This window comes from Lutra lutra, chromosome 8 (genome assembly GCF_902655055.1).
Source record: "Lutra lutra chromosome 8, mLutLut1.2, whole genome shotgun sequence".
Taxonomy (NCBI): Eukaryota; Metazoa; Chordata; class Mammalia; order Carnivora; family Mustelidae; genus Lutra; species Lutra lutra.
This window is the reverse complement of record NC_062285.1, coordinates 119,460,322-119,485,310: the sequence shown is the minus strand read 5'-3', so window position 1 is coordinate 119,485,310 and position 24,989 is coordinate 119,460,322. Positions and strand designations below refer to the sequence as shown.

The 24,989-nt window shown below is 36.4% G+C and overlaps 1 protein-coding gene across 3 annotated transcripts in view; it reads left to right on the top strand.

Moving 5' to 3' along the window:
• Positions 1-24,989, top strand: part of NTN4 (netrin 4) — a 114,212-nt gene that overhangs the window by 44,087 nt on the left and 45,136 nt on the right. The gene's annotated exons all lie outside the window — the stretch shown is intronic.

The following is a 24,989-nucleotide window of genomic DNA, read 5'->3' as shown; positions in this document are numbered from 1 at the left end:
TGGACCTTGGCTTTAACCTTAGTGTGCTGCCAGTTGGGCTCAGGCTTCACCCTTTGGAAAGATAACAACCACCTGCTCTAATCATGTAGACTTACTACAGCCTGGGTTCTCTGTTATAATAAAGTTATTGTAGGGCCCCACTCACTGCCCCCAAAAAGAAAACTGTTAGCCTATAGAAAGGATCCTGATAACCAAGTAAAGGGGATTATTTAGAGTTGGGTGTTTTTTGTTTGTTTGTTTGGTTGGTTGGTTTTAAAGGTTGTGGGAATGAGAAGTCTCTATCCTAGAAGACCCGATGGGATAGGAATCATACTTCTTTACTAATTTCAGGTCACTCTGAAACTGGAAGCAACTGCCTTTTAAAATAATACTAGTTTTGTGACATCCTGTTCCCCAATTTTCATATTGATTCCAGCAGCAGTGGTCATATCATCCTAGTATTATAACTACAACATGTGCCAAAACCAGGCAAGACTAAGTCAAACTCAGAGCCAGGGCAGGGTAAGGGATAAGAAACAGGCTAAGTGGCCAAGGGTATGTTGGCTTCCAGGAATCCAGTTCTATGAATATTCTTGTCTCTACTCTCTTAAAATGTTTGTTTTTTAAGCCATAAGCACCATAAGGCCAGCAGAGGTTTATTGTCAGAAATGGAAATAGTTCTGGTTTCAGATGTTTCCATCCCTAAGTGCATCTTATTTTTATGTATTTTTTTCCTGGCTTGTGAAGGGCTGGTATTACATTCAGGTATGCTTGCCTCTTCTAAATGTGATATTCTTATTTCTACAAATGCTTAGGTGAGCAAATTGCACATTAAAAGCATAGTCTTTTGCCTAATTAATAACATGGCCATAAGGTCAATTGTCCTACATTTGTATGAACACTATTCATTTTACAGATGCTGTTGTAAATAACTGAATTCAAAAATTGTGCTTGCACAATGGAAGGTAACCTCTTGAGAAATGCTATTCTTTTACTAGTCAGCTTGTCATAGGTATGTACGTATAAATCTGTGGTTAGCACAGCTTTTCTTTGCACTAGTCATTCTCAGCGTGGTCCTGAACCAGCAGCACCAGCATTCCCTGGGAACTTGTAAGAATTACCAACTCTCAGGTCCTACCCCAGACCTTCTGAATCAGAAACTCTGGAGATAGGGCCTAGGTGATTTTAACACTTGCTCAAGTTTGAGCTCTGCTGTTTTATAGACCATGCCAATTCATCTGCAGCTAATATTGTTGTCAGGATGAGTAATTAATTGTAATTAATAAAGTCTGACTTTATGGGCTAGAATTTTTAATGGCTGATGATAGACAATTAAGTTAATGGAAATGATACTTAGTCTGTTTCTCATGCTAAGATTGTAGGGTCACTTTCTGCAGGAGAGGGGAGCAGAAAAAGGCACAAGGTGGGGTACAAGTTGGCAGCCTCACTTATCTTAAAACACTTCTCCTGTGTCTTCTTCCTGCTTCCCCTTCTTCCCAGTACATTCCATTTATTCTTTACCAGTTCAGTTTTTCCTCATCAGTTCATTTTACTGGAAGGCAGACCAGTGCAGTGATTAAGCTCTTACCTAGTTTGGAGTCAGGTCTGGATTTGACTCACCATGGCATTTGCTAAGTTACTCAGTCTCACCGAACCTCAGTTTCCCAGGAAAATAAGATCCACCTTCTTAGTTATTGTGAGGATTAGAATTATGATAGCTAGTGCCTCATATTTAGAATCCACTACTGATGTTACTGTCACTCTATTACATTACCTCAGCCACTTCTGTTACTTCTCCCACATACACTTCTTCCCCCAATAACAACAAAAATAAATTGTAGCTTATGTGCTGTTTGACATGTTCCCAAAGCTAGAGCTTTTGTAACAAGGAACACTGTACTTTGACTCCAGCCTGCTGGGATCCCAGACATTATGCGAAAAGAAGATCTTAAAGCTTTTTCTCTTTGCAGCTAGAGAGGACTGATGTAGTTCTCTTTTTCCTGACAGCTGGTGATTTCGTAGCTGTTGGATTGATGGATGGTAATAAGAGGGAACATGGAACGTTTCATTGTTTTACTAACATATCACCCATTGGACAACATGGAAGCCTTAGAAGAGGGTGAAAAATTGTTTAGATGCCTTGTACTATACTTGTTAAGGTGGATTTTTCTTTTCTAATCAGAAACTCATTATAAAATTATAAAAAAGTATCAATATTTTAATTGGCATATTGTAAATCTAAGAGTAAATATTGAAACCATATGTAGAAACAGAAAGTAAGGTTTTAAGGAAAATCTTACTTAGCTACCTAGCTGTGCAAGGCAAACTTTAGAACTATTCATATAGTTTCATTATAAAAGTTTTTCTCATCTGAACCTAAATACATTTAATCATATATTTATGTTTGCACATCTCATATATCAAGTTTTATACTTGATTTAAGAATCAGAACAGATTTAAGACCACAGTTTTCATCTTCTCTAAAAAATTTTTTTTTACTGTGCTGTGAGATAAGCCAAAAGTAATAATTAGACAGCACTTGACTCTTTGGGATATTAAGGAAAAGAACAAGGGCTTAAAAACAATAAAGGCAGCAGCAATCCCAATTATTTCATTTGTCACATCAGGATCTGGAGGAAAAGGTAATCCTCTCACCAAAATGGTACACAGTGTTTTATTCCAAATATTAACAAACTATTAAGTCTGCCAATTTGATACAGTTAGTGTGAGATTATCCTCAATCCATTGCAAGGTCTTGACTTTCTTATTTCAATGTTCCTGTGTGTTACTCTGTTATAGCTTTGCCATTAGTCCCTTGGCAATGAGTAACTACAGATGCCATAGAAGGTGTACAGAATGTTGATACTTCATTTACTACCTTATGTTTTCTAGTAGAAGGGCAAGCCAGTAAAATATGTTCATGGCTGAAATTGTCAGTGTTTTGACTGTAAAACTGCCCGATGGATCTAGCCTTATTTTCTCTTGAGACAGTAAGATATACCTTCTCTTGATGGCAAAAGTTGCCTGAGATTATTCTTTTCATTTGATGATCAGGAAGCCAGAAGCCTTCAAAACCAGAGGTATTACAAAACAATTTTAGCACTCCCGGAAGAATCACGTATGAGGTTCCTTTCAAAGTTTCCCCCAGAATGTTTACATTTTTATTTGTAGGCCTCGACTATTTCACAGAAAGATTAATTGAAACAACTAAAGCCAAATTGTTGGTGTCAGAGCGGACATTTCTGGAAGTGAAACATAAGCCAGTAGAAAGGTAAAGTTGGTTCTCCAAAATACCATATTTGTTCACTCAACTTTTCATGAACCTGCTTTTTCAGAAAGGGAAGCCTCTATATTTAGGTCAAAATTAGAGCATTGAAAAGATACAAAAATGAGTTTCTTTAACAAGTTTTAGTTGCTTGCATAAATTTGGGAAGAAACAATGTAAATTTGACATTTTTCTTGCTATAAAGTACCCTTCAAATCATTCAAGGCATATCCCACTTTGAAAATTTTTCTTATGAATATTTCCTTTTCAGTGTAGCATTTTCAGATCCATCCCACAGATAGCTGGGAGATCCCTGGGTCTGCAAGGCCTACTCTTGCAGTTTCATAGCTAATATAATGGCGGGGAGGTGGGGGTGGTTAAGCTACATGGAAAGAGAAAAGCTGAGGTTACAGATAGATATCTCACTTCTGGTTCACAACCCTAGGACTCATATCTCTGTGGTATTCCATTTGTATCTTGCCAAATTTGTAAGAGCTGGAAATGTACTTCAGTTTGTCCTAAAACAATTACATTCAGTAGAAGATTAACTGTAACTTAAGTCCTTATTTCTTCTTACAAGAATTTTTAGTCACCAGACACATAAGGTTAAAATACACACATCCACACACACAATGTCATAATCATTCCGCAAGAGAGAGAAAATTCACAGCTATTTCAAATAGTGAGGAAAACAAGTTCTGTTAATTTTGGCATTCAAAACCTTAAAGCTATAATTGAAACTACAGTTGTATTATATCTTAGCAATGCAAATATCTTAGTGGAATAAAATAGTACATGTGTGGGAGATGGGAGGAATATAGTATTTATTAACTCATAAGACTTTTTTAGACATATGGAATTCTGATATCTTTTTAGCTCTTCAGATAGAAATAAAAAAGCAGAGAAAATTTTTTCAAAAACTAAAATATATTTTTAGCTTTAAGAGAGCTCACAGACTAGAAATGGAGAATTACATTTGTTCCACTATTAAATGTTTTATATATAGTATGAATAATTATGAAGTTTGTAAAAGTAAACTGATCAGGTGTCCTTTGCCTCTTAGTTTTGTATCTCTAAAGGGCACCCCTACCAGGCATGCAATTTAGCTGGCTCAGTCACTCTCAGAATTCCTGAAGGGCAGAGGTTTCTTTGTTTCCCAGATAAGGCCCAGGTAAGCATTAAAATTAAAGAGAAGGTGGAACCATAGTATTTCCATAGCACAGTATGTTGAAAGGGGGCTAAAGATTGTAGTTGTAACATATTTATCTTGTAATTCTTATTTGCAATTTAATCCAATTCTTATATGTAAAGAAAAGGGAATTTAACTCTGGGATTACCCTGGAGTAGGAGCAGTGAAGAGACTTGTGCTCCAAATTGTGCCACCCAGGGTGCCTGGCTACCTCAGTCCATTAAGCGCCTGCCTTTGGCTTAGGTCATGATTGAGGGATCCTGGGATCAAGCCCCATGTTAGGCTCTCTGCTCAGTGGGAAGCCTGCTTTTCCCTGTCCCTCTGCCTGCTCTGCCCTCTCTCTCTCCTTTAAAAAAATAAAAATAATAAACAAAAAAATAAGATGTTAAACTGTGCCACCCAATCTCACCAAAATAAAAGGTAAGGGATTATAGCCTATTTTATCAAACAGTTAGGTCATTAGTGGCCTTGAAAATGGAACTCCAATCATTCTTCAAGCTTCCCAAGGTGCCCAGTACGACTCTCCGATTAAAACACTTATTGTACCATATTGTAATTATTTTCTTACATATTCAACTTTCCCTATTTGCTAAACTACTTGCTTCTTTAATAGCCAATACTGGGACATTCACAATGTCTAACATAGTAAGTTCAAAAAATCCCAAAAATAAAATTAAGAAAACAATTCCATTTACAATAGCATCAAAAAAGAATACAATATTTCAGAATAAACTTAACCAAGTAGGTGTAAGATTTGCACACAGAAAACTCTGAAACATTCTTGAAAGAAATTAAAGATACAAACAAAAGGAAAAACATCCTGTTTTCATGGATTGGGATGTTTAGTATTGCTAAGATGGAAACAGTCTCCAAATTGATATATAGATTCAGTGAAATCCCTATCAAAATTCCAGCTGCCTTCTTTGCAGAAATGGACAATCTGAATTCATATGGAAAGGCAAGGGGTCTTGAACATCCAAAACAATATTGAAGAACAATGAAGTTGGAGGACTCACACTTCCCAATTTCAAAACTTACTACAAAGTTACAATAATTAAAAAAACAGTGTGCTGCTGGCATAAGGATGAACACATAGCCTTATAAGATAAAGAGTTCAGAAATAAATACAGACATCTATGGTCAACTGATTTTCAACAAAGATGTCCAGATTATTCAATGGAAAAAGAAGACTCTTTTAAAAAAATGGTGCTGGGACAACCAGATAAACACATGCAAAATAATGAATTTGGACCCTTTTCTTATACCATATACAAAAATTTACTCAAAATGGATCAAAGACTTAACTGTAGACTGAAAATTATAAAACTCTTAGAAGGAAACAGACATAAGTCTGTGTGACCTTGGATTAAGAAATGGTTTCTTAGATTTGTCATCAAAAGCACAAAGCAACAAAAGAAAAAATGAATAAATTGGACTTCATCGAAAGTAATAACTTTTGTGTATCAGAAGATGTTACTGAGGTGCCCGGCTGGCTCAGTCAGTGGAATGTACGTCTCTTGATCTCAGGGTTATAAATATGAGTCCCACATTGGATGTGAAGATTACTTAAAATTTAAAAAAAAAAAAAACAAAACTGTCACAGATGTGAAAAGATAGAGAGGGGAAGATGGTGGCCAAGTAGGAGGAACCTAGACTTGCCTCATCCCATGAATACAACTAGATAACTATCAAATCATCCTAAGTACTCCAGAAATCAACCTGAAGACTGGCAGAAAATTAATACAATTAAATTAAAATAAATTTAATACAATTAAAATACAATTAAATTAAAATAAATTTAAAATAAATACAATTAAAGGTAGACAAAAGCCCACATTGAAGAAGTTAGAAAGTGTGGAGACTTGGTTTAGGAGAGAAACAGATCATGGCCACTGCAGTGGGGAGGGAGCCCTGGCTGTGGAGAAGGGCAAGAGACATACTAACACACAAGAAGTGCCCAAAGAAGAGGAAGTCCCATAGCAATTGGCTTGGAAAGTGAGAGGGGATGAATTTCATGAGTTCTTGTAAGCAGTGGGGCTTAAAACCTGAAGTTTTAAAGATCAGCTGGCTTGGCTCAGGGAGAGCCCCTAAGGCACTCAGGCTGCTCTTGGAGAGAAGGTAGGGCAAATAGCCCTCGGACACACAGTGTAGAAACAGCAATCTAAAGAGCTCCTGGGTACACAGTGGGGAGGTTATTTATTCATCTCTGAGCCTGTCCCAGAGAGGCAATGTTCACAAAGAGACCCCTCTGGGAACAAAGGAACTGCTAGGTGCCATTTCCCAACACCCCCTAACCCCTCAGTATAAGCACAGGGCCATCTGTGGGAATGAGTGCAGCACTAACACTCACAACTTGACTTGCTTATACCCAGCCATCTCCCCCCCACCCCCCATTCTCTGGTGAAACTATTCATCCCAGTCATACTTGCATTAGAACCAGCATGGCAGGCCCTCTCCCTGAACAGACCAGCCCAAACTTCTGTTCGCACTGTGTCTCAAGATGTGGGAATTTTGCAGGGCCTTGGTTCCCACAGAGGGAGAGGGAGAACCAAACTCCCACTGAATAGGGAGCCTACGTGGGGCTCAATCCCAGGACCCCAGGATCATGACCTGAGCTGAAGGCAGACACTAAACTGACTGAGCAACAGAGGCACCCCCAGATTTAAAGTAATCATCATAAAGACACTTGCTGGACTTGAGAAAAGAGAGGACGGCACCAATGATACTCTTAGTGCAGAGATAAGGAATAAAATAGCAGAGATAAAGGGCTCAATAAACAAAATCAGAAATACATTTGATGGAATGAACAACAGGGTAGAAGAAAATGAGGAATGAATTAATGAGCTAGAAGATAGAGTAATGGAAAGTAATTAAGCTGAACAAAAGAGAACAAAGAGAATTTTGCAAAATGAGATCAGACTTAAAGACTTCAGTGACACCATAGAATGTAATAATATTCATATTATAGGAGTCCCAGAAGAAGAAGAGAGAGAGAAGGGGAGAGTAAATTTATTTGAAGAAATAATAGCTGAGAACTTCCCTAATCTGGGGAAGGACACAGATTTCTAGATCCAAGAGGCACAGAGAACCCCCAGCAAAATCAACAAAGGCAGATCCACATGAAGTCATATTGTAATAAAAATGGTAAATTATAGTGACAAAGAAAAAATATCTTAAAAATAGCAAGACAAAATACAGTTACATACAAGGGAAATTTCATAAGGCTATCAGTGGATTTTCTGGCAGAAACTTTCCAAGCCAGAAGGGACTGGCATGATATATTCAAAGTGCTGAATGGGAAAAATCTGCAGCCAAGAATATGCTAATCCAACAAGGCTATTATTCAGAAAAGAAGGATAAATAAAGAATTCTCCAGACAAACAAAAACTAAAGGAGTTCATTACCACTAAGCCAACCCTGCAAGAAATATTAAAGGGGACTCTGAGTGGAAAGGGAAGACCATAAGTGTCAGTATGAAGGTAACATAAAAACACAAAAGCAATATATATATGAATATTTCTATAAAAAGTCAAGGAACTCAAGAATAAAAGAATGTAAAATATAACAAAATATACCTAAAAAGTGGGGAGGGGAGGAGTAAAAAAATGGGTTCAAAATTAAATGAGCATCAACTTAATACAGACTGCTATATGCAGAAAATGTTATATACAAACCTAATGATAACCACAAATCAAAAATGACTAAAAATATGTGAAGGATAAAGAAAAAGAAATCCAAATGTATCACTAAAGAAAACCAACAAACCACAAAAGAAAGACAAGAAGAGATCAGAAAAATCTTCATAAATGACTGTAAAACAGGTAATAAAATAGCAATATATATATAAATAAATATATATATAAATAATTACTTTGACTATAAATGGACTAAATAATCCAATCAAAAGACAGGCTGGCAGAATGAATAAAAAAATAAGACTCATCTATAAGCTGCCTACAAGACACTCATTTTAGATCTAAAGGCAGCTGCAGACTGACAGTGAGAGGATGGAGAAATATTTATCATGCAAATGGATGTCAAAAGAAAGTGGGAGTAGCAATACTTATATCAGACAAAATAGACTTTAAAACAAAGACAGTAATAAAGAAAAACGTTATATAATCTTAAAGGGGAAAATACAATAAGAAGATATAACAAGTCTAAGTATTTATCCACCCAACATTTGAACACCCAAGTACACAAAACAGTTAAAAACAAACATAAAAAAACTAATTGATAATAATACAATAATAGTAGGGGACTTTAACACCCCATTTACGTCAATGGACAAACCATCTCAACAGAATATTAGCAAGGAAATAATGGCTTCGAATGACACACTGGACCAGATGGATTTAACAGATATATTCAGAACATTCCATCCTAAAACAGCAGAATACACATTATTTTCAAGTGCACATGGAAAATTCTCAAGAACAGATAACATACTAGGTCACAAAAAAAAAGCCTCAACAAATTCAAGAAAAATCTAAGTTATAACATGCACTTTTCTGACCAGAATGCTATAGAGTTAGAAGTTAACCACAAGAAAAAAGCTGAAAAGCCCACAAATACATGGAGGTTAAATAATACACTACTAAACAATTAATGGGTCAATCAGGAAACAAAAGAAGAAATAAAAAAGTACATAGAACCAAATGTAAATGAAGACAATGGTTTAAAACTTTGAGGTTGCATTAAAAGTGGTTCTAAGGGGGAAATTTATACCCATATAGACCTACCTCAAGAAACAAGAAAAATCTCATATAAGCAACCTAACTTTACACCTAAAGAATTTAGAAAAAGAACAAGCAAAACCTAAAACCAGAAGAAGGAAGGAAACAATTCCCATTAGAACAGAAATAAATGATATAGAAACTAGAAAAAATAATAGAACAGATAGAGGAGCTGGTTCTTTGGGAAAAAAATGAATAAAATTGAAAAACCTGTATCCAGACCTATCAAAAAAAAAAAAAAAAAAAAGAGAGAGAGAGAGAGAGAGAAAGGACCCAAATAAATAAAATTACAAATGACAGAGGAGAAATAACAACCAACCCCACAGAAATACTAATGATTATAAGAGAATATTATGAAAAACTATAGGCCCCAAAACTGACCAATATAGAAGAAATGGATAAATTCCTAGAAACATATAACCTACCAAAGCTGAAACAATAAGAAATAGAAAAGTTGAGCAAACTGATTACCAGCCAAGAAATCAAATCCGTAATCAAAAAGCTCAAAACAAATAAAAATCCAGGACCAAATGGCTTCACAGGCAAGTTCTATCAAACATTTAAAGAAGGTTAGTACTTATTCTTCTCAAACTAGTCCAAAAAATAGAAAAAGAAGGAAAACTTTCAATTCATTCTGAGGCCAGCATTATCCTGATAACAAAACCAGATAAAGACACCACAAAAAAGAGAACCACAGGACAATATCTCTGATAAACATAAATGCAAAACTCTTCAACAAAATACTAGCAAACTGAATCAAACAATACATTAAAATAATAATTCTCCACAATCAAATGGGATTTATTCCTGGGTAGCAAGTGTTCAAGATTTGCAAATTGATCAATGAGATACATCACATCAATAAGAGAAAGGATAAGAAAGAACCATATGATCATTTCAATAGATGCAGAAAAAGCATTTGACAAAGTACAACATCCATTCATGATAAAAACTCTCAACAAAGTAGGTGTAGAGGGACATACCTAAACATAATAAAGACCATGTATGAAAAACCCACAGCTAACATCATCCTTAATGGGGAAAAACTATAAGATTTTCCCTTAAGATCAGGAACAAGACAAGGATGTCCACCCTTACAGCATTTATTTACCAAAGTACTGGAATTCCTAGCCATAGCAATCAGACAACAAAAAGAAATAAAATGCATCCAAATCAGTAAAGGAAAAGTAAAACTTTCACTATTTGCAGATGACATGATACTCTATACAAAAAAATCCAAAGGACTCCACCAAAAAACTGCTAGAACTAATAAATGAATTCAGTAAAGTTGTAGGATACAAAATAAATGTATAGAGATCCATTGCATTTCTACATGAAAAATGAAACTGCAGAAAGAGATATTAAGAAAACAAGCCCATTTACAACTGTACCAAAAACAGTAAGATGCCGAGGAATAAAACTAACTAAAGAGGTAAAGGATCTGTACTCTAAAAACTACAAAACACTTATGAGGGAAATTCAGGAAGACACAAAGTAATAGAAAAACATTTCATGATCACAGATTGGAAGAACAAATGTTAAGATGTCTATGCTACCTAGAGCAATCTACACATTCAAAGCAATCCGTATCAAAATAGCATTGACACTTTTCACAGAGCCGGAACAAATAATCCTAAAATTTGTATGTATAAAATAGACAGAGGAATGCTGAAAAAGAAAACCAAAGCTGTTGGCATCACAATTCCAGACTTCAAGCTCTATTACAAAGCTGTAATCATTAAGACAACAAAACAGACACATAGAGCTGTGGAACAGAATAGAGAACCCAGAAATGGAACCTCAAGTCTATGGTCAACTGATCTTTAACAAAGTAAGAAAGAATATCCAATGGGAAAAAGTCCCTTCAAAATATAGTGTTGGGAAAATTGGACAGCCACATGTAGAAGAATGAAACTGGGCCATTTTCTTACACAAAAACAAACTCAAAATGAATGAAAGGCCTAAATCTGAGACAGGAATCCATCAAAATCCTAGAGGAGAACAGAGGCAGCAAGCTCTTCAACCTCAGCTGCAGCAACTCCTTGCTAGACATGTCTCCAAAGACGAGGGAAACAAAGAGAAAAATGAACTATTGGCATTCATCAAGATAAAAAGCTTCTGCACAGCAAAGGAAAGTTGATAAAACCAAAAGAAAACTGACAGAATGGGAAAAGATATTTGCAAACGACATATCAGATAAAGGGCTAGTATCCAAGATCTATAAAGAACTTATCAAACTCAACACCCGAAATACAAATAATCCAATCAAGAAATGGGCAGAATACATGAACAGACATTTCTCCAAAAAAGACATACAAATGGCCAACAGACACATGAGAACATTCTCAACATCATTTGGAATCAGGGAAATATAAATCAAAAGCACAATGAGATGCCACTTCATACCAGTAAGAATGGCTAAAATTAACAAGTCAGAAAACAACAAATGTTGGCAAGGATGCAGAGAAAGGGGAACGCTCTTACACTGCTGGTGGAAATTCAAGCTGGCACAACCACTCTGGAAAACAGAATGGAGGTTCCTCAAGAAATTAAAACTAGAGCTACCCTATAACCCAGTACTGCAGTACTAGGTATTTACCCCAAAGATACAAATGTAGTGATCTGAAGGGGCACCTGCACCCCAATGTTTATAGCAGCAATGTCCACAACAGCCAAAATATGGGAAGAGCCCAGATGTCCTTTGACAGATGAATGGATAAAAAAAGATGTGGTATATACATATGTACAATGGAATATTACTCTACCATCAGAAAGGATGAAGTCTGACCATTTACATTGATGTGGATGGAACTGGAGGTTATTATTCCGAGCAAATTAAGTCAGTCAGAGAAAGACAATTATCATATGGTATCACTCATATGTGGAATATAAGAAATAGCACAGAGCATCCTGGGAGAAAGGATGGAAAATTGAATGGGAAGAAGTCAGAGAGGGAGACAAACCATCAGAGACTCTTAACTATAGGAAACAAACTGAGGGCTGCTGGAGGGGAGGTCCGTGGGTGGATGTGGTAACTAGGTGATGGGCATTAAGGAGGGCACGTGATGTGATGAGCATTGGGTGTTACATGCAATTGATGAATTACTGAACTCTACATCTGAAACTAATTATATACTATATGTTGGCTAATTGAATTTAGATTTTAAAAAAAGATGTCCAGCATTCTTAGTCACTAGGGAAACACGAATCAAAACCACAATGAAATACCACTTCAAACCCAGTAGGATGACTATAACCAAAAAGGTAAATAATAATAAATGTTGGCTAGAATATGGAGAAACTGAAATCCTAATACATGACCCATATGACCCAGCCATTCTACTCCTCAGTATATAACCAGGTGAATTGAAAAGAAAACCTTTATCTACATAAAACCTCGGACATGAAAATGCATAGCAGCATCATTCACAAAAGCTAAAAAGTGGAAGCAACTCCAGTGACCTTTAGCTGATGAATGGATACAGAAAATGTGGTATATCTGTACAGTGGAATATTATCCTATCAACAATAGCTAAGTTATGGATAGAGCCCAAATGTCCACTGACTGATGAATGGATAAAGAAGATGTGGTGTATATATACAATCGAATATTACTCAATCATGAAAAAGAATGAAATCAACATTTGCAGCAATGTGGATGGAGCTAGAGCACATTATACTAAGCAAAATAAATCAGTCAGAGAAAGACAAATACCATACTATTTCGCTCATATGTGGAATTTAAGAAACAAACCTGATTAACATGGGGTAGGGGGGAAGAGAGAGAGGCAAACCATAAAAGAGACTCTTAATGATAGAGAACAAACTGAGGGCTGCTGGAGGGGAGGTGGGAATGGGGGATGGGCTAAACGGGTGATGGGCATTATGGAGAGTTCTTGATGTGGTGAGCACTGGGTGTTGTATGTAAGCGATGAATCACTAAATTCTACTCCTGAAACTAATGTTACAATTATATGCTAACTAACTAAAATTTAAATAAAAACTTGAAACATAAAAAGATAAGTGAAAAACAAAGGACACAAAGAAAGCTATTTTTTTTTAAAGGAATATTATCCAGGCATAAAAAAGAATGAAGTATTGATGCATGCTACAACATGAACCTTGAAAACTTTATGCTAAGTGAAAGAAAGCAGACACAGAAGACCACATATTGTATCATGCCTTTTATATGTAATGTCCAGAATAGGCAAATCCATAAAGACAGTAGTGGTTGCCAGGAGTTGGGGAGAGATGGGGAGTGACTGTTTAATGAGCGCAAGGTTTCTTTTGGGGGTGATGAAAATGTTCTGGAATTAGATGGTGGTAATTATTGCACAACATTTTGATATACTAAAGACCACTGAATTGTACACTTTAACATGGTTAAAATGGTAAGTTTTATGTTACATGAATATAATTACAATACGAAAAATCAGTAGCTAAACATACAAAAACTTATGGCTGGTTAAGGAGGAATTTTGTAGAATGAATATATTTCTTTTAAAGTCCTGGTCATTAAGCTGACTATTTTTAAAAGCAATAGCTTTGAATGGATGGGTATTGAGGAAAACTAATTCTTCCAAAAGCTGTGGCTGTTGTTTCTGGCCATATACAGATGATCGCAAATTTCTTAATAACTCTGCATTCTGATAGAGTTGCCAAACAAGCATAAGTTTTTGTTTTTTTTTTAATATGAGCATACTCAATCATGAAGACTACATTTTATAAGGTTTACCTAGAAACAAGTAATTTTTCCGATATAAAAAGAAGCATCTGAATGAATTAATTAATTCAACAACAAAAGACTATGGAAGAAAACATGCCCTAGCAACTGGCTTCTTGTACCACAATCAGGGGCTCATTTATCTTAAACAAGTCAACTTTTGTAATACCCTCTATACTGTATAGAATGCTGAGTGACAGTCAAACAGAGCTGTCAAGAAGGAAGGAAAACAGTGGGAAATGTGAACTGGAATGAATGAAATTAAAAAAAAAAAACAACTTTGTGTGAGAATGCAAAATAGTCTCTGACAAGGAATTTTCCTTTAAAATAACCAGAGGCTATGTGAACACATTGAGAAAGTGAATGTCAGTAGGATGAAAAGTACTTATTAATCCCCCACAGCACTTCTAATAGAATTTACCTGGCCCCCAACTCATTATAAAAACCATCTAAATCCAAAAAGACATTGAATAAAACCCCACAAATCCTTCCTCCATTCTCATGTCAAATGCTGCTTGACAGATAAGTTGCTTACAAAATGAGTTCTAGTTTTTGCCTTCACTCAGTTTCCCAGGTTCTTGTCTCATAGTTATCGTGTTAATAGTTTTAACAGCACATTAGAAGTTATATATAATTAAGTCCAATTTTGCTTTTTTTTCTAAAATTATTAATATTAAATAGGTACTAAGAAATTGAAAGTGATATGATCTCTTTTCCCTTCAAAGAGATCTTATCGTGAGAAGTTATTTTAGGTGTTGATGGGAAGGGGGAAAATCCTCCTGATTCCATCACTGTTCTAAGATGGGGCCTCTAATATTTTAGAACTCTCTTGGGAGTTCTGTTCCCTGTTCTGTCACTGATTTGCATTATGACCTCGGAAAAGTTTCAGTGTATAAAGACAAGTGCAAAGTGAAGTTATGAAAACAAGACTTAACAGAGATCAAGTGAAGAAAGAGATGGGAGCAGGTGGAACAGCTATGTAACAGCTGTCTTAGTAACTGGACACAGGGACCAGATAGCAATTTGGCTTGAAAGAAATTCCAAATTACTTAGCTATATACTAACATAGTTTCTTATACAGTTTTATAGTAAACTCAAATTTTGCCTCAGGACAAAACTACAGCAAGAATCTAATGATATTTGCCAATCTTCTCTTGTTCTGTATCTTATAGCTGAAGAAATTGTGGCTATCACAGGGAAGAGAAGCTAATTGGATATTATAAGGCAAGAAAGCCTTAGATGCACTAAAATACACATCTTAAAATCATAGTGCCTTACTATATTGTCATCGTACATATGAAAATCTGAAACGAAATTATGCACATAATCTAGCTCTATTCACTTATAACATTTATCCAAATAAATACGTCTGTTGGACAGACCTCATTTTTCAAAACCCAGTAGTCAGAAATAATTCTTAAAACCCATTGGAAAGAAAGAACAAATAGAAAACAGTTCTATGCAATCAAGTAATGATGGGAAAACTCACATAAGTTGGTAATAGAATGATCTTATCTAAATGTAATCTTCATAAGCCTCCAGAGCATCACAATATTTATTTCCATGCTATTTGTGTTTTTTAATTTTATTTTTTTTCAGTGTTTCAAAATTCATTGTTTATGCACCACACCCAGTGCTCCATGCAATACGTTGTATTTTTATGGCAGAAATATTTATTACAGTCCCCAAAGGAAAGATAAAGTAACTGATGATACTGAAAAGAGGAAGCCAGTAGAACTAATCTTGAGAAAATATTAAACATCAAAACCCATTCAGTTATATAAAGCAAGTTGGAAGTCTCCTTTTAGAAGTACCTGCTCAAGCAGTCCTTTTTTTTTTTTTAAGATTTTATTTATTTATTTGACAGAGAGAGATCACAAGTAGGCATGGAGGCAGGCAGAGAGAGAGGAGAAAGCAGGCTCCCCGCCGAGCAGAGAGCCCAATGCGGGCTTGATCCCACGACCCTGGGATCATGACCTGAGCCGAAGGCAGAGGCTTTAACCCACTGAGCCACCCAGGCGCCCCTTAAGCAGTCTTGATAGATGGAAGAACATGTGCCGGATAAGAAATGGCAGTGTTAAAGGATACATTTTTTTTTTAAGATTTTATTTATTTATTTATTTGAGAGCAAGAGAGAGAGAGCACGAGTAGGGGGGAGGAGCAAAGGGAGAGGGGGAGGAGCAAAAGGAGAGGGAGAGGAGCAAGCAGACTCCCCACTGAGCAGAGAGCCCAACATGGGGCTCAATCCCAGGACCTTGAGATCATGACCTGAGCTGAAGGCAGATGCTTACCTACTGAGCCACCCAGGCGCCCCAAGGATAATTTTAAGAGTGAAGTCATGACTCTCGTTCAGATATAAAATAAACACAGGTCAAAAATTTTATTTAACTCATTAATTAATGAAGGACCAGGAAGACATTACAACTTATTCAAGGGAAAATTAAAAGAACCACACATATATAGATAAATAAAGAATGCTGAATATACTTATAGATAGGATCCAAAGCATCTTTCTCAAAGATGTACTTAAGTGTACTTAAGACAGTACACTTAAACCTCTTAAGCCCCTAGTAATAAATAAAAGTAGTCCCTATCCCTGGACTCAAAAAAAGAAGAGATTTTCTTTGTTCTAGAAAGTCATTACTCTGAAGGGTGAGAGAATCCTACCTAAAAATTCCTCAAGGACCCCAAATTTAAAGTGCTCACTTAACAAAAAAATACACAGTTGAACCAATAAGAGTACATTTTAAAACAATGGGGATATTTTAAAACCTACTTTCACGTGGCTTTTTAAATGAAGTTACTTTATTAATAATATTTTTAAACCCAAAATTGTTTTGCAATTTATCTGAAGGCACAAATTTGTTTTTCTCCACCCTGAAGCAGTTTCTGCCCTCCTTTATGCAGACAGGTAGGTTTGGGGAGTTTGTTTTTAATTTCTTTGGTTTTGGTTTGACCAATCATCTAATTTTTCCAAAAGGGGCCATGATGTATGTTGAAAGATAACTCACAAAACTTGATTTTAGTTCTTAGTTCTAGCTGTAATACTATTTAAAAAAAGAATGGTGAACCACATCTTTAAACAATCTTGGAATAAATGCCCACAATTTGGAGTACATAAATTTGGTGACATATGAAAATTTTGCTTGTTTGTGTATGCATGCTTCTGAATACTCCTTCAACTCCTGATTTTTTTTTTTTTTTTGGTGGTAAAGAGCGTGCACAATGGCACAAATAAACTGCCATTTAGATATACAAATCACAGTTTGAGGGTATACAAAATTTTGTACATGAAAAAAATGGAAGTAACATAGCAACCTGAATCTAAAAATGTATCTGAATCATTAGGATATGTACAGTGTTTTCACTTAACCATTCTCCATAACCTAAATTACTACTGACATTACTGCTATTAATAACCTAAATAATACTGACTGTAAAAACCACCACACTATATGATTACTTTCCAACTCTATGGCATCTAAAAGGGACAGTAAATAACATAAAGAGGTGCTATCCACAAGGAGCAAATCTTTAATTAGAGTTCATTTACATTCCTGTTATCCTCTTCATTTGTAAATTTATTCACCAAGATTCTGAGAAGTAAAACTTGCAGTGGCCCAGAAATTAATTAATTTTTGGACTCGGTTTTACACTGAACCCCAGGACTCAGGTTTTACACTGAATCAATGAGATCCCTTATATGCTCTCAACTTATTCATGCCAGGGGGAGATGGGGCCAATCTGCTAGTATTCTCCTATCTCCAAAACCACTAGGCTTCTCCCAGAGGAGCAGGACTAATAATCCACTCAAGACCAGAACCCTCATGAAATGGCTCACTTTGAGCCCAAACCAGCTTCTGTCCTGAAGAGTTCTCCAAGGACAAATTGTTTTGGAACACATCTGTTTTACTGAGGTAACACCCTCAAGGGACTTGGCTGAAGTGGACCCCTCAAAATCCTACTTCCTAGGGTTTTATCATAGCATAGGTAGGAGTTAAGATGATTGGAGTCAGACTCCTAGAATTCAAATACTGTCGCTCCAGCATTTACTGGCTTTTGTGATCTTAGGCAAATTATCTAGACTCTTTGAACTTCAGTTTCCTCCCTTGTGAAATGGCAGTGATCATTGTCCTACCTTACAGGGTTCTTGTGTAAATCCAATCAGTTAATAGTTATGCAATGAACCAGAACAGTGCCCAGTACAGAGTGCTACTCAATATTATCTACTACTACTATTGTTATTATTTATCATCATCACTATTGCTATTATTATTCTCATTTCCCTCTGTGACTGAGGGAGGGAACATTCCCTCCATGTTCCTTAAGCTTACAGATCTTCCACAGCAACTAGAGATGTCTACTACAGATAAGAACATATTTGCCAACATGCCTTGCCTAGATGTAAACTAGTATACACCTTATAGGAAGCACTCTGGACAAACCTGAATGTCTTTCAGTCCTATTCTACCCCAAATCCTGCTTTGTGACAAACAATTGAAAGTATCCTATTCCCAAATGCAGTACTCTGCCTTCTTGGCAAGTTTATAAAATGTAACTAAATCCAATAACTAAGGTTATCAATGCTCTATTGAAAATATTTGCAGAATGAAAAAGAATTAACACATATTTGTTGAAAACCTATTATATGTCAGTTACTGGAGATTCGAAGAAATTTAACCCACAGTTTCTTCCCTCAAAGGGCTTACAGTCTAGCGGAGGAGGCAGATAAGCACATGGTTACTATACAGTGTATTACATGCAGTTTTCTTATGAAATTCGCATTTGTTCCATTCATGCTTTTTTCCAGCTCTTTCAGCCAAAGCAAGGTTCTTGGCAAGAAGGCGAACGTAGGCATAATTTGTCTTTGGCTCCTTCCCTTTCCCCCTAAGACATTCCCTTCCCCTCAATCATGAAGACTCTTCCTCCTCTAGGCAACTTGGAGTCTAGTTCTACGATTGAGAACAGATGGTTATAATCCCAGCTGATATGTTTGTTGCTAATAATTAAGGATTTGCCCCTTTTTGAGCGTAAGTGCATTTTTGTAGGGAGCTCCTGGACCTCCAACCCCATTTAAAGCTAAAGGAATGAATTTCTACAGGAAGAATTTCAGTCAACTGGCTAACTGAGAAGAGAGAAGTCTCGAAGTACTGGCCAGTTTTCATTCTTTAATCATAATTGTTTCTGCTCTATATCTAACTTTATTTTATTGCCCATACTTTCTTACAAGGGCTGCTTTCTCTAGTGTCCAAGTTCAGACCAATGAATGGATCATAAAACTTTTCAATTGGTTGCATTCTTGCTATATATATTATTGGGCAAGGGTTTGGAATACTCAGCCTTCAACCTTTTTGCCCCATTCTGAAACAGTATGTTTCAAGCCACCTTTTCCACCAAACTCAATTATTATGCTTCATATTCACCATAGAACTCCCACATCTTCTGTTAAATTAAAACATTCAAACCTTTAATGGGGAAAAGGGATATTTTATTTGTTAATGAAAAGACATGTTTTCCTCACAATGCTTCCTATTCAAAGGTTTGTGCTGCAGCATTGTTGTCTGCGGTTTTTGTCCTGCTTAAGAGGGGAAGGCTCTAACAGGCGAGCCCGTTATTAGAGTTTATCTCTTTGCATGCATAAGAAGTTCATTCTTTTAGAAGTTAATCCTTTTCTTCTAAAAGGGACATATTATCTCTTTAGAAATTAATCAGTTTTTGCCTTCCCATTTTGCCTTAAATTGCTGTGTAGCATTGTTCCACTTCTAAATCATTTGTCATAGTTAAATAGAGTTCGGTGAATTGCTGCAGCTGCCTATAAGTGGGCTTTTTCCTTTGGTTCATAGAATAGGCACTGTTTGCATTCTCTTTTCACAAACATTTTTTTTTTAATTTTTTTTTTATTTTTTCAGCATAACAGTATTCATTATTTTTGCACCACACCCAGTGCTCCATGCAATCTGTGCCCTCTACAATACCCACCACCTGGTGCCCCCAACCTCCCACCCCCCCACCCCTTCAAAATTCTCAGATCGTTTTTCAGAGTCCATAGTCTCTCATGGTTCACCTCCCCTTCCAATTTCCCTCAACTCCCTTCTCCTCTCCATCTCCCCTTGTCCTCCATGCTATTTGTTATTCACAAACATTTTTTAACGTTCCAATGACAGTATGAAAGAAGACTTATCTGCCACTGGAATTCAAAGTTGAATGGAAAAATGAAAATAAAATCAGGTATATGTAAACAATAATGGCACCGTGGCACAAGAAAATCACTTATTTGATGAAATTCAAGAATTTCTGAATACTTAGCTGTGAAGGCTTTTTTCCCCCCACTAATTTTCATTATAATTTTTAGTAGGACATGAGCAACAGCTGTTCCTTTCTTTCTTAGAAAGCAGTTGGGAAGCAATTGTTTTTCAGGCATTCCTAAAAGAATTCAATTAATATGAGTCCTCCAAAGCATTAACCGGATTGATTTTTTGCTTCGGTAATTTCCATTATGGTGAATGTCTGTAGCAAGCATTACTAGATGATGAAGTATACCTTTATTTGGAAGGCAGGAGCTAGAATGATATTTAGCCCATGGTTTCTTAAAAATGCAGCAGGGGTGGAAAACAGTAGAAGAAAAATAAAAAGAATAGAATTTATGCTCATTTAGGTATAGTCAATATCAACAAATGAAAGTCTGTCTTCAGAGACTATTAACATTTATTTACTTCTTCATCTGTGTGTCACAAGAAGTGCCTGCAGGAAGGAAGGGATACTCTTCTAGCTCTTCCAAAATCTCTTTGATTTTCAGATGATCTGGAAATGTTCTGCATTGGTGAGTTGGCAGTAGGACCCAGCCACATAAGTCTTCTTGGGAGTTCAGAAAAGATTATGCGTAGTTGCCTACAACCAACGGTATTCCCAACACAGAGAAGAAGGCCTTAAAATCATAGAATCCTGGGACACCTGGGTGGCTTAGTCAGTTGAGCATCCGCCTTCAGCTCAGGTCATGATCCCAATCCCAGCGTGGTAGGATCGAGTCCCACATAGGGCTCCTTGCTCAGTGGGGAGCCTGCTTCTCTCCCTGCCTACCTCTCCCCCTGCTTGTCCTCGCACTCCCTCACTCTTGCTCTCTCTCTCTCATTAATAAATAAATAAAATTTTAAAAAAAATCATAGAATCCTAAGACTGGTAGGACCCTGAATGTTGTCTAAGCCAATCTCCCATCTAATGTTTAAGTATTCTACAACATCTTGATAAATGACTGTCCAACCAATATATACCTGACACTGCCAGTGATCCAATTCTCACATTCTCTTGCCATGGCTAATTTCCTCAACTCCATGGGTACAGACTGCCGGAAGTTCTTCTGCCCCAAAAGGAACAACAAAGAAGCAGCAGCTTTTTGAGGCAAGACCTATCTATCTTCCAGTGATGGATCTGAAAGATAATAATTTCCTCATTTTGCCCCCAACCTAGATTCCTATGTTTGTAGCTTCAAATATGAAGAAATTGCATTTTCTCTCCTTATCTATTTGGCTCTAATATACATATACATATATATATATATATGTATATATATATATGTCACTAAAGTGCATAGTTACTAATGAGCATGCTTGTTCCAATAATTGCTTAAATTAGTGGTTCAAAGTTTGCATGAGTCCTTCCCTATAAGTATGCTGAAAATTCCTTGCATATAGGTTAATATTAACAACAAATAATATTAGATACAAGTAGGAAAATTTTTGACATCAACAGAATAAAGTACTTAGTATAAAAAAGGGGGTTACGAAATGCACAGAATAACCAAAATACCAAGGTATACCTCTTAGATAATTAGGAGTTATAAACTTGCGGTTAAAGTCAATTTCTCCTTTTCCAATCAGACAACCAGCCACCCCTCTTCTTCAACTACACCTTAAGTATATAATCCCATTTTCCTGCCCTTTATTAATTCATGTTTGTGTATCAAACAAGAGCGATGTTTAACTTGTTACTAAAGTTTCCTCTTTCTGTTGTTTTTTTTCCCCCCAATAAAGACCTAGTTTTACTTGCACATTTTTCACAAGCATCAAATAGTGGGTGATCTTTCAAGCTTGAACAGTAATGGTTGTATCGCTGAGGAAGGATTTCTTGTTTCAGATGGTCTAGATAATGATTTACAGCTATTTTTGGTAATTCTCAAAATGACAGCTCCTTGAATTTTTCTGTGTGCAGAAAAATTTGCTGGGCCGGCATTTTTCAGGCCCTGGGAGGCTCATCCCAATTCTCAGCATGTGGGAGCAAGGGAATGCTCTGAAATCTGTACTCCAGAGGGAAAGGACCTGTCCCCATTATCTTGTGATACATGTGAATGTTTGATGAGGTTTCCCTAGATGGCTGTGCCCTCCTGAGGCCTGCAGTTTGTGGGCTAGGGCTGGGTTTTACTTATAGGCTCGGGCATTCCAAGACCAAAACTGATAAACTGACCTATAATGATAGTTTAGTTCCTCTAAAGAAAATGAACTATACTTCACAGCATCTATCTTTATACAGTACTCAGTAAATGGTTGTTTAAAAGGAGTAAAGATGCTAAAAGACAATAAGAATTAACAACATTTTAGATTTTTGAGCATTATCAGAAAATATATGTGAATGCCACTGGCTGTTGGAAACCATAAGCTGGGGTAAAAACAAACAAACAAACAAACAAAAACAGAACCATAAGCTGGTATATTTATTTACCATATATATGTATGTGTGGCATAGAAACAGTAAAAAGGGATGTGGAAGAAAGAACACAAGAGACAAGATGGGAATGAGGTAGAAAGAAGATTTTTTTTAGAAAGAAGAAAAGAACATGTATTTAATCTACCTTTTTATCATTTCCTTATTCAAAGATCTTCAATGGATCTTCAGTACCTACAGGGTAAATTCCAGCATCCTAAGCTGATATTTAATATGTTCCATGATCTATATAGAATCTACCTCCCCAACAAGTGCCCTCTTTATTTATGGATTTTCCCCAGAATATTACTTTGGGGTTTTTAATCTAAGGAAAATCCTACATGTTCTTTAGACACAGCTCAAGGACTAAGAAGTTTTATATAAATAGCATTTATTGACTTTGGTCTTTGCCATATTTACTTTTAACATTTTCTAAAATGCCCCCTTCAGATAATACTCCATATAACAGTAGTGGTGAATTAGGGGTGGTTTATTCCAGGAATTCTGACTCTAACTTCATCAAATATTTGTATCCTCGGTGTTCTGTATGTGGGATTATTTTTACAGGTTATAGAATTGAGACAATTGTAAAACTACTCTTCCCACTAATTTTCATTATCCTACCAACTTCTGCCAGCTATATAATAAATGTGTCTTCACTTTACTAAACGCTTCCACTTTGGGAGAATTTTCTTACTCAGTTTTTCCAGACTCCATTTTGTCTGAAGTCAGCATCTAGCTTTTACTGAGAGTCTTTGGAGAACCTTCCCATGCCAAAGTTATTTAATAAAGGGTTTCTACTTTTTCATCATGATAAGGAATGCTGAATTTAAAAGATTTAATAAAAGCAGTAGGACTGAAGCATTTCTACCAGAAAATATGAAAAATCAGATTTCCAAGAGCTGGGATAAAAAGACCACACTCTTTATTTTTTTTTTAAAGATTTTATTTATTTGTTTGAAGGAGAGAGAGAGAGAGACAGAGATATCAAAGGAGAGCACAAGCAGGGAGGAGAGGAAAAAGCAGGCTCCCTTCTGGGCAGGGAGCCCAACGCGGGACTTGATCCCGGGACACAGGGATCACGATGTGAGCTGAAGGTAGATGCTCAACTGACTGAGCTACCCAGGTACTCTAGAAGACCACACTCTCATAGAGCAGTAAAAATTAAACTCCTGCAGATCTCCAAATCTAAGTGCAAATTTGTCTTTCGGACTCACCTGCATGTGTGAATGGAGATGTATCTTACAACTCCATGGGACTTTACATCTAACCAGGTCCTAGGAGAGACTATCACAAAAAGAAGCCCAAGAAAACAGGTAACTGTAACTCATCTCACACTTGGGTGTTCCAAGACCAAAATCAGTAAGTTGGATCTATAACACTAGTTCAGTTTCTATAAGGAAAATTAACAAAAATTCTTGCAACATCATTGTACTCTAAGGAGCCAATCCTACCCTCTTAAGAAGAAGTAATACTTTACTTAATCCCTAAGAGCTAAAAGGACAGTTATAATTAACTTTCATTAAGTATAGAAACCTTACATTACAATACACAGAAGTGAAATTTAGCAAGGTAGCCACCAAAATCATTTATGAAATTTTCCAGATTACACCACTTAGACCTCATGGGGCTCACCCACAAGTACCTGCAGTCCTTCAAGCCCTATATAATTCCTGCACTTGAACATTTTACGAGCATAAGGTCCACAGAAGTCATATCACAGACTTGGATAATGCACAATCCAGAGTGCCTCTATCAGTGGAACCAAAGACATATATGCTAAGAGAATTAAAAGAGAAAGGGGCTCCTGGGTAAGAAAACATGACTTACTCTGGTGTTAAATTGGGTCAAGCAGTAGTACATCAATGTACTGGGGTAGCTATTTCCAGATTTGTTGAACTCTAGGGTTTGATTCCCTTTGATTCTGGCCACTTGGAGTACATGTCATCTCTAGTACTTCCTTTATCACTGCAGTCAAAATATTTTGGTTGTATTGAAATGAACTTTGTTCACAGATTCTCCCGAGCCTCCTAGCACCATAACTTGGTTCATCTTGTTTCCTCTTCCTGGGAAGTCTCTTCTCTTCTACCTGTCAGAAATACTGCCCATCTTTAAGGACTAGCTTAAAACCCAACCCCCTTCCTAAAGCCCTCCACAACTATCAATCTGTGGTGATTCCTTCATCTTTTAAATTCCAACATCCTTTTATTTTCTTCAGTATTTATTGGCTTGTTTATCTGTAATTTTTTTCTATGTAAATATTTTTTATCCAGCTACATTATACTATTCTTAAACACAGAAATTATGTTTTATAATGCTTTGTGTACCAAACATTGCCTAACATACTATATATCCTTGTGGAAATACATTAAATATTTGTCGGATTAGTTGCTATCATCTATT